Consider the following 15416-nt stretch of genomic DNA (forward strand, 5'->3'; position numbering starts at 1 on the left):
CGCTCAACAAGTGGAACTCCAATTGCTGATAGACAACGTAAATTTTGCCAATCATGGCTATCTTTAGTCTTCCAGGTACCTATTTGCGCCACAGCACTCGGGCTTATCATCAATCAATGCATTGCCACTGTGGAAATATTCAGCATTTTAAACTTCGCAACGTGTGCAAGACTGGAATCAGGGAATGCCTGGACCATGGGCACTGATAACTTATCGTTGAGCATTCATTTTGCCTGGGCCCCTTCTATATTGAACATTGGCTCACTGCATATCAATGTTTAGCGTTCACAGGCGATTTCCAAGATCTGAATTTCCCGGCAGAGAATTCATGGAGTTTTTGATCCAACCGAGATTCACCATCACTAACGTTGATTCGCGACTGTTATCTCTCTTCATCATATCAATGCTAAGAACTGAACCTGCTTTAATTTCACCTTGGCTCGGGGTCAGTGCGGCTCAATAGGACTTTGGCCCGTCTCCCTTTCACAACGCATCAGTGCCGAGAACAGAACAGGGAATTTTGCTGACATGTTATGTTCTGAAACAGTTATAAACTCTCCAGTATATTTCACTGTGTCTTCAGCACTGTGAGATCTAGCCTGGTGTGCAATCTTTGTGTCTTTATGAACACTTCAGCAGAACATTAAATGAACATATGGAACGACAATTGCTGTTTGACACTTTACGGTTTGCCAACATTTAAGTGCAGTGTGAGAACAATCACAATGATCATTATTCTTCCATGTACGTTCATGCGCGGCATCACCCTAACAAACCGAGCTGATCACAGCCCGGCTATCAGTCAATTCATTGCCAGTGCGGAAAAATGCAAATTTTCAACTTAGCAACGTGCACAATACCGGAATCAGAGAGTGCCTGGATCGTGGGCAATGATAAGTTAACATGAGCATTAAGATTTTCAATATCATTATACATTACATGAACACATCCGGAGCTCATTGCCCAGAAATGAGGACTGAGTGTGCGGGGCAATTCCTTCCGGGGTTTAAGTTTTCTTTCAAAAAGGTGTGAGAAAGTTTTGCTTCGTTTTCTGTCGGGAAGAAATAGCTCAGTTGGGAGAGCGTTAGACTGAAGATCTAAAGGTCCCTGGTTCAATCCCGGGTTTCGGCAATATCTGGTGATTTTGCGTTTCCTTCATTTTAAGGGGAGAAGCTGGTTTGATATCGAGACAGTGCTTGAGGGAAGAGCTGTTCAGCGGTTGCGTGATACTAATTTTCGACATGATTTTTTTTAGATTCGGCGCTCTTTTTCTGTTACTTTCTATTTATACTCTGCCCAGTTTTGTATATGAAGAGTGAACAATGTTTAAGCGATGCGATGTGTTCAATTCTTATGCAGTAACTCTATCACCCAGTGTGTGCCGGATACAAAATCATCTAGGCTGGGCTTTCACGCAGCCCTGGGGCCTTTTGTTGCCGGTTAAATCGGTCGTTTAGGGCGTGGTATTAATAAAGCCAAGAGCGCGGGCCCGATCCCCATATGGGCCATCCCAATTTTTCATACTTTTTATTCGGTTTTTAGTAACTTTTACAATCAAATCTTCATAACGAAACAAATCCACACGGAATCCCAAGGGATGGGAATTATTTGGAATAACAGCCATTGCTTCTTTGCCGACGGTGTGCAGAGCACAACTTTCTGTTTATACGTGTTTCTTGCTTTGCTGATAACCCCTGAACTGGAGACCTGTTTCCGTCAATGGTTATAAGCAGAACAGGCAGACAGAACGGTTCTGTCGCCTGGAGTTGGGCAAAAGGCTGAAGTTCAGGACAAAAGCACAAAATGAAATGTTCACACGGTACCGAGAGTGAAAATTCCCGGAAAAAGGAGAGAATGAAATGGATTTCAGTGGAAGCCTAGCCGCACTTAACGCTGCGATTGCGCGGACATGTCTTTGGTGTTCTCCACAACAACTGCCATTTGCTGCGAACAGTTTTCCCTGGCGCGAATGTGATGAGAATTTCGAAACTGCAAGGAGGAAAGACTGGGTTGGTCTGCTTGCTGGCACAGACGTTTGCAGCAGCTTCCCTGGTGGTCTAGTGGTTAGGATTCGGCGCTCTCACCGCCGCGGCCCGGCTTCGATTCCCGGTCAGGGAACATTGTATTTGCGGTGCTTCGAAATGCAATGATGTTCCTGAACAAGCTTGCAGCTCACCTCGCTGTTGTCGCCCCAACCATCAGCAGCGTGTCGTGATACAACAGACACTTCTATTTTAAAATCTGCACTAAATGACAAGATCTCGCTCAACAAGTGGAACTCCAATTGCTGATAGACAACGTAAATTTTGCCAATCATGGCTATCTTTAGTCTTCCAGGTACCTATTTGCGCCACAGCACTCGGGCTTATCATCAATCAATGCATTGCCACTGTGGAAATATTCAGCATTTTAAACTTCGCAACGTGTGCAAGACTGGAATCAGGGAATGCCTGGACCATGGGCACTGATAACTTATCCTTGAGCATTCATTTGGCCTGGGCCCCTTCTATATTGAACATTGGCTCACTGCATATCAATGTTTAGCGTTCACAGGCGATTTCCAAGATCTGAATTTCCCGGCAGAGAATTCATGGAGTTTTTGATCTAACCGAGATTCACCATCACTAACGTTGATTCGCGACTGTTATCTCTCTTCATCATATCAATGCTAAGAACTGAACCTGCTTTAATTTCACCTTGGCTCGGGGTCAGTGCGGCTCAATAGGACTTTGGCCCGTCTCCCTTTCACAACGCATCAGTGCCGAGAACAGAACAGGGAATTTTGCTGACATGTTATGTTCTGAAACAGTTATAAACTCTCCAGTATATTTCACTGTGTCTTCAGCACTGTGAGATCTAGCCTGGTGTGCAATCTTTGTGTCTTTATGAACACTTCAGCAGAACATTAAATGAACATATGGAACGACAATTGCTGTTTGACACTTTACGGTTTGCCAACATTTAAGTGCAGTGTGAGAACAATCACAATGATCATTATTCTTCCATGTACGTTCATGCGCGGCATCACCCTAACAAACCGAGCTGATCACAGCCCGGCTATCAGTCAATTCATTGCCAGTGCGGAAAAATGCAAATTTTCAACTTAGCAACGTGCACAATACCGGAATCAGAGAGTGCCTGGATCGTGGGCAATGATAAGTTAACATGAGCATTAAGATTTTCAATATCATTATACATTACATGAACACATCCGGAGCTCATTGCCCAGAAATGAGGACTGAGTGTGCGGGGCAATTCCTTCCGGGGTTTAAGTTTTCTTTCAAAAAGGTGTGAGAAAGTTTTGCTTCGTTTTCTGTCAGGAAGAAATAGCTCAGTTGGGAGAGCGTTAGACTGAAGATCTAAAGGTCCTTGGTTCAATCCCGGGTTTCGGCAATATCTGGTGATTTTGCGTTTCCTTCATTTTAAGGGGAGAAGCTGGTTTGATATCGAGACAGTGCTTGAGGGAAGAGCTGTTCAGCGGTTGCGTGATACTAATTTTCGACATGATTTTTTTTAGATTCGGCGCTCTTTTTCTGTTACTTTCTATTTATACTCTGCCCAGTTTTGTATATGAAGAGTGAACAATGTTTAAGCGATGCGATGTGTTCAATTCTTATGCAGTAACTCTATCACCCAGTGTGTGCCGGATACAAAATCATCTAGGCTGGGCTTTCACGCAGCCCTGGGGCCTTTTGTTGCCGGTTAAATCGGTCGTTTAGGGCGTGGTATTAATAAAGCCAAGAGCGCGGGCCCGATCCCCATATGGGCCATCCCAATTTTTCATACTTTTTATTCGGTTTTTAGTAACTTTTACAATCAAATCTTCATAACGAAACAAATCCACACGGAATCCCAAGGGATGGGAATTATTTGGAATAACAGCCATTGCTTCTTTGCCGACGGTGTGCAGAGCACAACTTTCTGTTTATACGTGTTTCTTGCTTTGCTGATAACCCCTGAACTGGAGACCTGTTTCCGTCAATGGTTATAAGCAGAACAGGCAGACAGAACGGTTCTGTCGCCTGGAGTTGGGCAAAAGGCTGAAGTTCAGGACAAAAGCACAAAATGAAATGTTCACACGGTACCGAGAGTGAAAATTCCCGGAAAAAGGAGAGAATGAAATGGATTTCAGTGGAAGCCTAGCCGCACTTAACGCTGCGATTGCGCGGACATGTCTTTGGTGTTCTCCACAACAACTGCCATTTGCTGCGAACAGTTTTCCCTGGCGCGAATGTGATGAGAATTTCGAAACTGCAAGGAGGAAAGACTGGGTTGGTCTGCTTGCTGGCACAGACGTTTGCAGCAGCTTCCCTGGTGGTCTAGTGGTTAGGATTCGGCGCTCTCACCGCCGCGGCCCGGCTTCGATTCCCGGTCAGGGAACATTGTATTTGCGGTGCTTCGAAATGCAATGATGTTCCTGAACAAGCTTGCAGCTCACCTCGCTGTTGTCGCCCCAACCATCAGCAGCGTGTCGTGATACAACAGACACTTCTATTTTAAAATCTGCACTAAATGACAAGATCTCGCTCAACAAGTGGAACTCCAATTGCTGATAGACAACGTAAATTTTGCCAATCATGGCTATCTTTAGTCTTCCAGGTACCTATTTGCGCCACAGCACTCGGGCTTATCATCAATCAATGCATTGCCACTGTGGAAATATTCAGCATTTTAAACTTCGCAACGTGTGAAAGACTGGAATCAGGGAATGCCTGGACCATGGGCACTGATAACTTATCCTTGAGCATTCATTTGGCCTGGGCCCCTTCTATATTGAACATTGGCTCACTGCATATCAATGTTTAGCGTTCACAGGCGATTTCCAAGATCTGAATTTCCCGGCAGAGAATTCATGGAGTTTTTGATCTAACCGAGATTCACCATCACTAACGTTGATTCGCGACTGTTATCTCTCTTCATCATATCAATGCTAAGAACTGAACCTGCTTTAATTTCACCTTGGCTCGGGGTCAGTGCGGCTCAATAGGACTTTGGCCCGTCTCCCTTTCACAACGCATCAGTGCCGAGAACAGAACAGGGAATTTTGCTGACATGTTATGTTCTGAAACAGTTATAAACTCTCCAGTATATTTCACTGTGTCTTCAGCACTGTGAGATCTAGCCTGGTGTGCAATCTTTGTGTCTTTATGAACACTTCAGCAGAACATTAAATGAACATATGGAACGACAATTGCTGTTTGACACTTTACGGTTTGCCAACATTTAAGTGCAGTGTGAGAACAATCACAATGATCATTATTCTTCCATGTACGTTCATGCGCGGCATCACCCTAACAAACCGAGCTGATCACAGCCCGGCTATCAGTCAATTCATTGCCAGTGCGGAAAAATGCAAATTTTCAACTTAGCAACGTGCACAATACCGGAATCAGAGAGTGCCTGGATCGTGGGCAATGATAAGTTAACATGAGCATTAAGATTTTCAATATCATTATACATTACATGAACACATCCGGAGCTCATTGCTCAGAAATGAGGACTGAGTGTGCGGGGCAATTCCTTCCGGGGTTTAAGTTTTCTTTCAAAAAGGTGTGAGAAAGTTTTGCTTTGTTTTCTGTCGGGAAGAAATAGCTCAGTTGGGAGAGCGTTAGACTGAAGATCTAAAGGTCCCTGGTTCAATCCCGGGTTTCGGCAATATCAGGTGATTTTGCTTTTCCTTCATTTTAAGGGGAGAAGCTGGTTTGATATCGAGACAGTGCTTGAGGGAAGAGCTGTTCAGCGGTTGCGTGATACTAATTTTCGACATGATTTTTTTTAGATTCGGCGCTCTTTTTCTGTTACTTTCTATTTATACTCTGCCCAGTTTTGTATATGAAGAGTGAACAATGTTTAAGCGATGCGATGTGTTCAATTCTTATGCAGTAACTCTATCACCCAGTGTGTGCCGGATACAAAATCATCTAGGCTGGGCTTTCACGCAGCCCTGGGGCATTTTGTTGCCGGTTAAATCGGTCGTTTAGGGCGTGGTATTAATAAAGCCAAGAGCGCGGGCCCGATCCCCATATGGGCCATCCCAATTTTTCATACTTTTTATTCGGTTTTTAGTAACTTTTACAATCAAATCTTCATAACGAAACAAATCCACACGGAATCCCAAGGGATGGGAATTATTTGGAATAACAGCCATTGCTTCTTTGCCGACGGTGTGCAGAGCACAACTTTCTGTTTATACGTGTTTCTTGCTTTGCTGATAACCCCTGAACTGGAGACCTGTTTCCGTCAATGGTTATAAGCAGAACAGGCAGACAGAACGGTTCTGTCGCCTGGAGCTGGGCAAAAGGCTGAAGTTCAGGACAAAAGCACAAAATGAAATGTTCACACGGTACCGAGAGTGAAAATTCCCGGAAAAAGGAGAGAATGAAATGGATTTCAGTGGAAGCCTAGCCGCACTTAACGCTGCGATTGCGCGGACATGTCTTTGGTGTTCTCCACAACAACTGCCATTTGCTGCGAACAGTTTTCCCTGGCGCGAATGTGATGAGAATTTCGAAACAGCAAGGAGGAAAGACTGGGTTGGTCTGCTTGCTGGCACAGACGTTTGCAGCAGCTTCCCTGGTGGTCTAGTGGTTAGGATTCGGCGCTCTCACCGCCGCGGCCCGGGTTCGATTCCCGGTCAGGGAACATTGTATTTGCGGTGCTTCGAAATGCAATGATGTTCCTGAACAAACTTGCAGCTCACCTCGCTGTTGTCGCCCCAACCATCAGCAGCGTATCGTGATACAACAGACACTTCTGTTTTAAAATCTGCACTAAATGACAAGATCTCGCTCAACAAGTGGAACTCCAATTGCTGATAGACAACGTAAATTTTGCCAATCATGGCTATCTTTAGTCTTCCAGGTACCTATTTGCGCCACAGCACTCGGGCTTATCATCAATCAATGCATTGCCACTGTGGAAATATTCAGCATTTTAAACTTCGCAACGTGTGCAAGACTGGAATCAGGGAATGCCTGGACCATGGGCACTGATAACTTATCCTTGAGCATTCATTTGGCCTGGGCCCCTTCTATATTGAACATTGGCTCACTGCATATCAATGTTTAGCGTTCACAGGCGATTTCCAAGATCTGAATTTCCCGGCAGAGAATTCATGGAGTTTTTGATCCAACCGAGATTCACCATCACTAACGTTGATTCGCGACTGTTATCTCTCTTCATCATATCAATGCTAAGAACTGAACCTGCTTTAATTTCACCTTGGCTCGGGGTCAGTGCGGCTCAATAGGACTTTGGCCCGTCTCCCTTTCACAACGCATCAGTGCCGAGAACAGAACAGGGAATTTTGCTGACATGTTATGTTCTGAAACAGTTATAAACTCTCCAGTATATTTCACTGTGTCTTCAGCACTGTGAGATCTAGCGTGGTGTGCAATCTTTGTGTCTTTATGAACACTTCAGCAGAACATTAAATGAACATATGGAACGACAATTGCTGTTTGACACTTTACGGTTTGCCAACATTTAAGTGCAGTGTGAGAACAATCACAATGATCATTATTCTTCCATGTACGTTCATGCGCGGCATCACCCTAACAAACCGAGCTGATCACAGCCCGGCTATCAGTCAATTCATTGCCAGTGCGGAAAAATGCAAATTTCCAACTTAGCAACGTGCACAATACCGGAATCAGAGAGTGCCTGGATCGTGGGCAATGATAAGTTAACATGAGCATTAAGATTTTCAATATCATTATACATTACATGAACACATCCGGAGCTCATTGCCCAGAAATGAGGACTGAGTGTGCGGGGCAATTCCTTCCGGGGTTTAAGTTTTCTTTCAAAAAGGTGTGAGAAAGTTTTGCTTCGTTTTCTGTCGGGAAGAAATAGCTCAGTTGGGAGAGCGTTAGACTGAAGATCTAAAGGTCCCTGGTTCAATCCCGGGTTTCGGCAATATCTGGTGATTTTGCGTTTCCTTCATTTTAAGGGGAGAAGCTGGTTTGATATCGAGACAGTGCTTGAGGGAAGAGCTGTTCAGCGGTTGCGTGATACTAATTTTCGACATGATTTTTTTTAGATTCGGCGCTCTTTTTCTGTTACTTTCTATTTATACTCTGCCCAGTTTTGTATATGAAGAGTGAACAATGTTTAAGCGATGCGATGTGTTCAATTCTTATGCAGTAACTCTATCACCCAGTGTGTGCCGGATACAAAATCATCTAGGCTGGGCTTTCACGCAGCCTTGGGGCCTTTTGTTGCCGGTTAAATCGGTCGTTTAGGGCGTGGTATTAATAAAGCCAAGAGCGCGGGCCCGATCCCCATATGGGCCATCCCAATTTTTCATACTTTTTATTCGGTTTTTAGTAACTTTTACAATCAAATCTTCATAACGAAACAAATCCACACGGAATCCCAAGGGATGGGAATTATTTGGAATAACAGCCATTGCTTCTTTGCCGACGGTGTGCAGAGCACAACTTTCTGTTTATACGTGTTTCTTGCTTTGCTGATAACCCCTGAACTGGAGACCTGTTTCCGTCAATGGTTATAAGCAGAACAGGCAGACAGAACGGTTCTGTCGCCTGGAGTTGGGCAAAAGGCTGAAGTTCAGGACAAAAGCACAAAATGAAATATTCACACGGTACCGAGAGTGAAAATTCCCGGAAAAAGGAGAGAATGAAATGGATTTCAGTGGAAGCCTAGCCGCACTTAACGCTGCGATTGCGCGGACATGTCTTTGGTGTTCTCCACAACAACTGCCATTTGCTGCGAACAGTTTTCCCTGGCGCGAATGTGATGAGAATTTCGAAACAGCAAGGAGGAAAGACTGGGTTGGTCTGCTTGCTGGCACAGACGTTTGCAGCAGCTTCCCTGGTGGTCTAGTGGTTAGGATTCGGCGCTCTCACCTCCGCGGCCCGGGTTCGATTCCCGGTCAGGGAACATTGTATTTGCGGTGCTTCGAAATGCAATGATGTTCCTGAACAAGCTTGCAGCTCACCTCGCTGTTGTCGCCCCAACCATCAGGAGCGTGTCGTGATACAACAGACACTTCTGTTTTAAAATCTGCACTAAATGACAAGATCTCGCTCAACAAGTGGAACTCCAATTGCTGATAGACAACGTAAATTTTGCCAATCATGGCTATCTTTAGTCTTCCAGGTACCTATTTGCGCCACAGCACTCGGGCTTATCATCAATCAATGCATTGCCACTGTGGAAATATTCAGCATTTTAAACTTCGCAACGTGTGCAAGACTGGAATCAGGAAATGCCTGGACCATGGGCACTGATAACTTATCCTTGAGCATTCATTTGGCCTGGGCCCCTTCTATATTGAACATTGGCTCACTGCATATCAATGTTTAGCGTTCACAGGCGATTTCCAAGATCTGAATTTCCCGGCAGAGAATTCATGGAGTTTTTGATCTAACCGAGATTCACCATCACTAACGTTGATTCGCGACTGTTATCTCTCTTCATCATATCAATGCTAAGAACTGAACCTGCTTTAATTTCACCTTGGCTCGGGGTCAGTGCGGCTCAATAGGACTTTGGCCCGTCTCCCTTTCACAACGCATCAGTGCCGAGAACAGAACAGGGAATTTTGCTGACATGTTATGTTCTGAAACAGTTATAAACTCTCCAGTATATTTCACTGTGTCTTCAGCACTGTGAGATCTAGCCTGGTGTGCAATCTTTGTGTCTTTATGAACACTTCAGCAGAACATTAAATGAACATATGGAACGACAATTGCTGTTTGACACTTTACGGTTTGCCAACATTTAAGTGCAGTGTGAGAACAATCACAATGATCATTATTCTTCCATGTACGTTCATGCGCGGCATCACCCTAACAAACCGAGCTGATCACAGCCCGGCTATCAGTCAATTCATTGCCAGTGCGGAAGAATGCAAATTTCCAACTTAGCAACGTGCACAATACCGGAATCAGAGAGTGCCTGGATCGTGGGCAATGATAAGTTAACATGAGCATTAAGATTTTCAATATCATTATACATTACATGAACACATCCGGAGCTCATTGCCCAGAAATGAGGACTGAGTGTGCGGGGCAATTCCTTCCGGGGTTTAAGTTTTCTTTCAAAAAGGTGTGAGAAAGTTTTGCTTCGTTTTCTGTCGGGAAGAAATAGCTCAGTTGGGAGAGCGTTAGACTGAAGATCTAAAGGTCCCTGGTTCAATCCCGGGTTTCGGCAATATCTGGTGATTTTGCGTTTCCTTCATTTTAAGGGGAGAAGCTGGTTTGATATCGAGACAGTGCTTGAGGGAAGAGCTGTTCAGCGGTTGCGTGATACTAATTTTCGACATGATTTTTTTTAGATTCGGCGCTCTTTTTCTGTTACTTTCTATTTATACTCTGCCCAGTTTTGTATATGAAGAGTGAACAATGTTTAAGCGATGCGATGTGTTCAATTCTTATGCAGTAACTCTATCACCCAGTGTGTGCCGGATACAAAATCATCTAGGCTGGGCTTTCACGCAGCCCTGGGGCCTTTTGTTGCCGGTTAAATCGGTCGTTTAGGGCGTGGTATTAATAAAGCCAAGAGCGCGGGCCCGATCCCCATATGGGCCATCCCAATTTTTCATACTTTTTATTCGGTTTTTAGTAACTTTTACAATCAAATCTTCATAACGAAACAAATCCACACGGAATCCCAAGGGATGGGAATTATTTGGAATAACAGCCATTGCTTCTTTGCCGACGGTGTGCAGAGCACAACTTTCTGTTTATACGTGTTTCTTGCTTTGCTGATAACCCCTGAACTGGAGACCTGTTTCCGTCAATGGTTATAAGCAGAACAGGCAGACAGAACGGTTCTGTCGCCTGGAGTTGGGCAAAAGGCTGAAGTTCAGGACAAAAGCACAAAATGAAATGTTCACACGGTACCGAGAGTGAAAATTCCCGGAAAAAGGAGAGAATGAAATGGATTTCAGTGGAAGCCTAGCCGCACTTAACGCTGCGATTGCGCGGACATGTCTTTGGTGTTCTCCACAACAACTGCCATTTGCTGCGAACAGTTTTCCCTGGCGCGAATGTGATGAGAATTTCGAAACAGCAAGGAGGAAAGACTGGGTTGGTCTGCTTGCTGGCACAGACGTTTGCAGCAGCTTCCCTGGTGGTCTAGTGGTTAGGATTCGGCGCTCTCACCGCCGCGGCCCGGGTTCGATTCCCGGTCAGGGAACATTGTATTTGCGGTGCTTCGAAATGCAATGATGTTCCTGAACAAGCTTGCAGCTCACCTCGCTGTTGTCGCCCCAACCATCAGCAGCGTGTCGTGATACAACAGACACTTCTGTTTTAAAATCTGCACTAAATGACAAGATCTCGCTCAACAAGTGGAACTCCAATTGCTGATAGACAACGTAAATTTTGCCAATCATGGCTATCTTTAGTCTTCCAGGTACCTATTTGCGCCACAGCACTCGGGCTTATCATCAATCAATGCATTGCCACTGTGGAAATATTCAGCATTTTAAACTTCGCAACGTGTGCAAGACTGGAATCAGGAAATGCCTGGACCATGGGCACTGATAACTTATCCTTGAGCATTCATTTGGCCTGGGCCCCTTCTATATTGAACATTGGCTCACTGCACTTATCCTTGAGCATTCATTTGGCCTGGGCCCCTTCTATATTGAACATTGGCTCACTGCATATCAATGTTTAGCGTTCACAGGCGATTTCCAAGATCTGAATTTCCCGGCAGAGAATTCATGGAGTTTTTGATCCAACCGAGATTCACCATCACTAACGTTGATTCGCGACTGTTATCTCTCTTCATCATATCAATGCTAAGAACTGAACCTGCTTTAATTTCACCTTGGCTCGGGGTCAGTGCGGCTCAATAGGACTTTGGCCCGTCTCCCTTTCACAACGCATCAGTGCCGAGAACAGAACAGGGAATTTTGCTGACATGTTATGTTCTGAAACAGTTATAAACTCTCCAGTATATTTCACTGTGTCTTCAGCACTGTGAGATCTAGCCTGGTGTGCAATCTTTGTGTCTTTATGAACACTTCAGCAGAATATTAAATGAACATATGGAACGACAATTGCTGTTTGACACTTTACGGTTTGCCAACATTTAAGTGCAGTGTGAGAACAATCACAATGATCATTATTCTTTCATGTACGTTCATGCGCGGCATCACCCTAACAAACCGAGCTGATCACAGCCCGGCTATCAGTCAATTCATTGCCAGTGCGGAAAAATGCAAATTTCCAACTTAGCAACGTGCACAATACCGGAATCAGAGAGTGCCTGGATCGTGGGCAATGATAAGTTAACATGAGCATTAAGATTTTCAATATCATTATACATTACATGAACACATCCGGAGCTCATTGCCCAGAAATGAGGACTGAGTGTGCGGGGCAATTCCTTCCGGGGTTTAAGTTTTCTTTCAAAAAGGTGTGAGAAAGTTTTGCTTCGTTTTCTGTCGGGAAGAAATACCTCAGTTGGGAGAGCGTTAGACTGAAGATCTAAAGGTCCCTGGTTCAATCCCGGGTTTCGGCAATATCTGGTGATTTTGCGTTTCCTTCATTTTAAGGGGAGAAGCTGGTTTGATATCGAGACAGTGCTTGAGGGAAGAGCTGTTCAGCGGTTGCGTGATACTAATTTTCGACATGATTTTTTTTAGATTTGGCGCTCTTTTTCTGTTACTTTCTATTTATACTCTGCCCAGTTTTGTATATGAAGAGTGAACAATGTTTAAGCGATGCGATGTGTTCAATTCTTATGCAGTAACTCTATCACCCAGTGTGTGCCGGATACAAAATCATCTAGGCTGGGCTTTCACGCAGCCCTGGGGCATTTTGTTGCCGGTTAAATCGGTCGTTTAGGGCGTGGTATTAATAAAGCCAAGAGCGCGGGCCCGATCCCCATATGGGCCATCCCAATTTTTCATACTTTTTATTCGGTTTTTAGTAACTTTTACAATCAAATCTTCATAACGAAACAAATCCACACGGAATCCCAAGGGATGGGAATTATTTGGAATAACAGCCATTGCTTCTTTGCCGACGGTGTGCAGGGCACAACTTTCTGTTTATACGTGTTTCTTGCTTTGCTGATAACCCCTGAACTGGAGACCTGTTTCCGTCAATGGTTATAAGCAGAACAGGCAGACAGAACGGTTCTGTCGCCTGGAGTTGGGCAAAAGGCTGAAGTTCAGGACAAAAGCACAAAATGAAATGTTCACACGGTACCGAGAGTGAAAATTCCCGGAAAAAGGAGAGAATGAAATGGATTTCAGTGGAAGCCTAGCCGCACTTAACGCTGCGATTGCGCGGACATGTCTTTGGTGTTCTCCACAACAACTGCCATTTGCTGCGAACAGTTTTCCCTGGCGCGAATGTGATGAGAATTTCGAAACAGCAAGGAGGAAAGACTGGGTTGGTCTGCTTGCTGGCACAGACGTTTGCAGCAGCTTCCCTGGTGGTCTAGTGGTTAGGATTCGGCGCTCTCACCGCCGCGGCCCGGGTTCGATTCCCGGTCAGGGAACATTGTATTTGCGGTGCTTCGAAATGCAATGATGTTCCTGAACAAGCTTGCAGCTCACCTCGCTGTTGTCGCCCCAACCATCAGCAGCGTGTCGTGATACAACAGACACTTCTGTTTTAAAATCTGCACTAAATGACAAGATCTCGCTCAACAAGTGGAACTCCAATTGCTGATAGACAACGTAAATTTTGCCAATCATGGCTATCTTTAGTCTTCCAGGTACCTATTTGCGCCACAGCACTCGGGCTTATCATCAATCAATGCATTGCCACTGTGGAAATATTCAGCATTTTAAACTTCGCAACGTGTGCAAGACTGGAATCAGGAAATGCCTGGACCATGGGCACTGATAACTTATCCTTGAGCATTCATTTGGCCTGGGCCCCTTCTATATTGAACATTGGCTCACTGCATATCAATGTTTAGCGTTCACAGGCGATTTCCAAGATCTGAATTTCCCGGCAGAGAATTCATGGAGTTTTTGATCCAACCGAGATTCACCATCACTAACGTTGATTCGCGACTGTTATCTCTCTTCATCATATCAATGCTAAGAACTGAACCTGCTTTAATTTCACCTTGGCTCGGGGTCAGTGCGGCTCAATAGGACTTTGGCCCGTCTCCCTTTCACAACGCATCAGTGCCGAGAACAGAACAGGGAATTTTGCTGACATGTTATGTTCTGAAACAGTTATAAACTCTCCAGTATATTTCACTGTGTCTTCAGCACTGTGAGATCTAGCCTGGTGTGCAATCTTTGTGTCTTTATGAACACTTCAGCAGAATATTAAATGAACATATGGAACGACAATTGCTGTTTGACACTTTACGGTTTGCCAACATTTAAGTGCAGTGTGAGAACAATCACAATGATCATTATTCTTTCATGTACGTTCATGCGCGGCATCACCCTAACAAACCGAGCTGATCACAGCCCGGCTATCAGTCAATTCATTGCCAGTGCGGAAAAATGCAAATTTCCAACTTAGCAACGTGCACAATACCGGAATCAGAGAGTGCCTGGATCGTGGGCAATGATAAGTTAACATGAGCATTAAGATTTTCAATATCATTATACATTACATGAACACATCCGGAGCTCATTGCCCAGAAATGAGGACTGAGTGTGCGGGGCAATTCCTTCCGGGGTTTAAGTTTTCTTTCAAAAAGGTGTGAGAAAGTTTTGCTTCGTTTTCTGTCGGGAAGAAATACCTCAGTTGGGAGAGCGTTAGACTGAAGATCTAAAGGTCCCTGGTTCAATCCCGGGTTTCGGCAATATCTGGTGATTTTGCGTTTCCTTCATTTTAAGGGGAGAAGCTGGTTTGATATCGAGACAGTGCTTGAGGGAAGAGCTGTTCAGCGGTTGCGTGATACTAATTTTCGACATGATTTTTTTTAGATTTGGCGCTCTTTTTCTGTTACTTTCTATTTATACTCTGCCCAGTTTTGTATATGAAGAGTGAACAATGTTTAAGCGATGCGATGTGTTCAATTCTTATGCAGTAACTCTATCACCCAGTGTGTGCCGGATACAAAATCATCTAGGCTGGGCTTTCACGCAGCCCTGGGGCATTTTGTTGCCGGTTAAATCGGTCGTTTAGGGCGTGGTATTAATAAAGCCAAGAGCGCGGGCCCGATCCCCATATGGGCCATCCCAATTTTTCATACTTTTTATTCGGTTTTTAGTAACTTTTACAATCAAATCTTCATAACGAAACAAATCCACACGGAATCCCAAGGGATGGGAATTATTTGGAATAACAGCCATTGCTTCTTTGCCGACGGTGTGCAGGGCACAACTTTCTGTTTATACGTGTTTCTTGCTTTGCTGATAACCCCTGAACTGGAGACCTGTTTCCGTCAATGGTTATAAGCAGAACAGGCAGACAGAACGGTTCTGTCGCCTGGAGTTGGGCAAAAGGCTGAAG

General features: G+C 44.6%; 13 non-coding genes across 13 annotated transcripts; all 13 read left to right on the forward strand.

Annotated features, from left to right (window-relative positions):
- The first annotated feature begins 1053 nt into the window (after nucleotides 1-1053).
- trnaf-gaa (transfer RNA phenylalanine (anticodon GAA)) lies at nucleotides 1054-1131 on the forward strand. The gene has a single exon. It is a non-coding gene; the product is annotated as a tRNA-Phe (tRNA).
- A 915-nt stretch (nucleotides 1132-2046) lies between these two features.
- trnae-cuc (transfer RNA glutamic acid (anticodon CUC)) lies at nucleotides 2047-2118 on the forward strand. Its single transcript has one exon. It is a non-coding gene; the product is annotated as a tRNA-Glu (tRNA).
- Nucleotides 2119-3315: 1197 nt separating this feature from the next.
- trnaf-gaa (transfer RNA phenylalanine (anticodon GAA)) lies at nucleotides 3316-3393 on the forward strand. The gene has a single exon. It is a non-coding gene; the product is annotated as a tRNA-Phe (tRNA).
- A 915-nt stretch (nucleotides 3394-4308) lies between these two features.
- On the forward strand, nucleotides 4309-4380 carry trnae-cuc (transfer RNA glutamic acid (anticodon CUC)). The gene has a single exon. It is a non-coding gene; the product is annotated as a tRNA-Glu (tRNA).
- Nucleotides 4381-5577: 1197 nt separating this feature from the next.
- Nucleotides 5578-5655, forward strand: trnaf-gaa (transfer RNA phenylalanine (anticodon GAA)). The gene has a single exon. It is a non-coding gene; the product is annotated as a tRNA-Phe (tRNA).
- A 915-nt stretch (nucleotides 5656-6570) lies between these two features.
- trnae-cuc (transfer RNA glutamic acid (anticodon CUC)) lies at nucleotides 6571-6642 on the forward strand. Its single transcript has one exon. It is a non-coding gene; the product is annotated as a tRNA-Glu (tRNA).
- Nucleotides 6643-7839: 1197 nt separating this feature from the next.
- On the forward strand, nucleotides 7840-7917 carry trnaf-gaa (transfer RNA phenylalanine (anticodon GAA)). Its single transcript has one exon. It is a non-coding gene; the product is annotated as a tRNA-Phe (tRNA).
- A 915-nt stretch (nucleotides 7918-8832) lies between these two features.
- Nucleotides 8833-8904, forward strand: trnae-cuc (transfer RNA glutamic acid (anticodon CUC)). The gene has a single exon. It is a non-coding gene; the product is annotated as a tRNA-Glu (tRNA).
- Nucleotides 8905-10101: 1197 nt separating this feature from the next.
- trnaf-gaa (transfer RNA phenylalanine (anticodon GAA)) lies at nucleotides 10102-10179 on the forward strand. The gene has a single exon. It is a non-coding gene; the product is annotated as a tRNA-Phe (tRNA).
- A 915-nt stretch (nucleotides 10180-11094) lies between these two features.
- Nucleotides 11095-11166, forward strand: trnae-cuc (transfer RNA glutamic acid (anticodon CUC)). The gene has a single exon. It is a non-coding gene; the product is annotated as a tRNA-Glu (tRNA).
- Nucleotides 11167-12423: 1257 nt separating this feature from the next.
- On the forward strand, nucleotides 12424-12501 carry trnaf-gaa (transfer RNA phenylalanine (anticodon GAA)). The gene has a single exon. It is a non-coding gene; the product is annotated as a tRNA-Phe (tRNA).
- A 915-nt stretch (nucleotides 12502-13416) lies between these two features.
- trnae-cuc (transfer RNA glutamic acid (anticodon CUC)) lies at nucleotides 13417-13488 on the forward strand. Its single transcript has one exon. It is a non-coding gene; the product is annotated as a tRNA-Glu (tRNA).
- A 1197-nt stretch (nucleotides 13489-14685) lies between these two features.
- Nucleotides 14686-14763, forward strand: trnaf-gaa (transfer RNA phenylalanine (anticodon GAA)). The gene has a single exon. It is a non-coding gene; the product is annotated as a tRNA-Phe (tRNA).
- The last annotated feature ends 653 nt before the right edge of the window (nucleotides 14764-15416 follow it).

The sequence above is a fragment of the Pristiophorus japonicus genome, chromosome 25 (assembly GCF_044704955.1).
Source record: "Pristiophorus japonicus isolate sPriJap1 chromosome 25, sPriJap1.hap1, whole genome shotgun sequence".
Taxonomy (NCBI): domain Eukaryota; kingdom Metazoa; phylum Chordata; class Chondrichthyes; family Pristiophoridae; genus Pristiophorus; species Pristiophorus japonicus.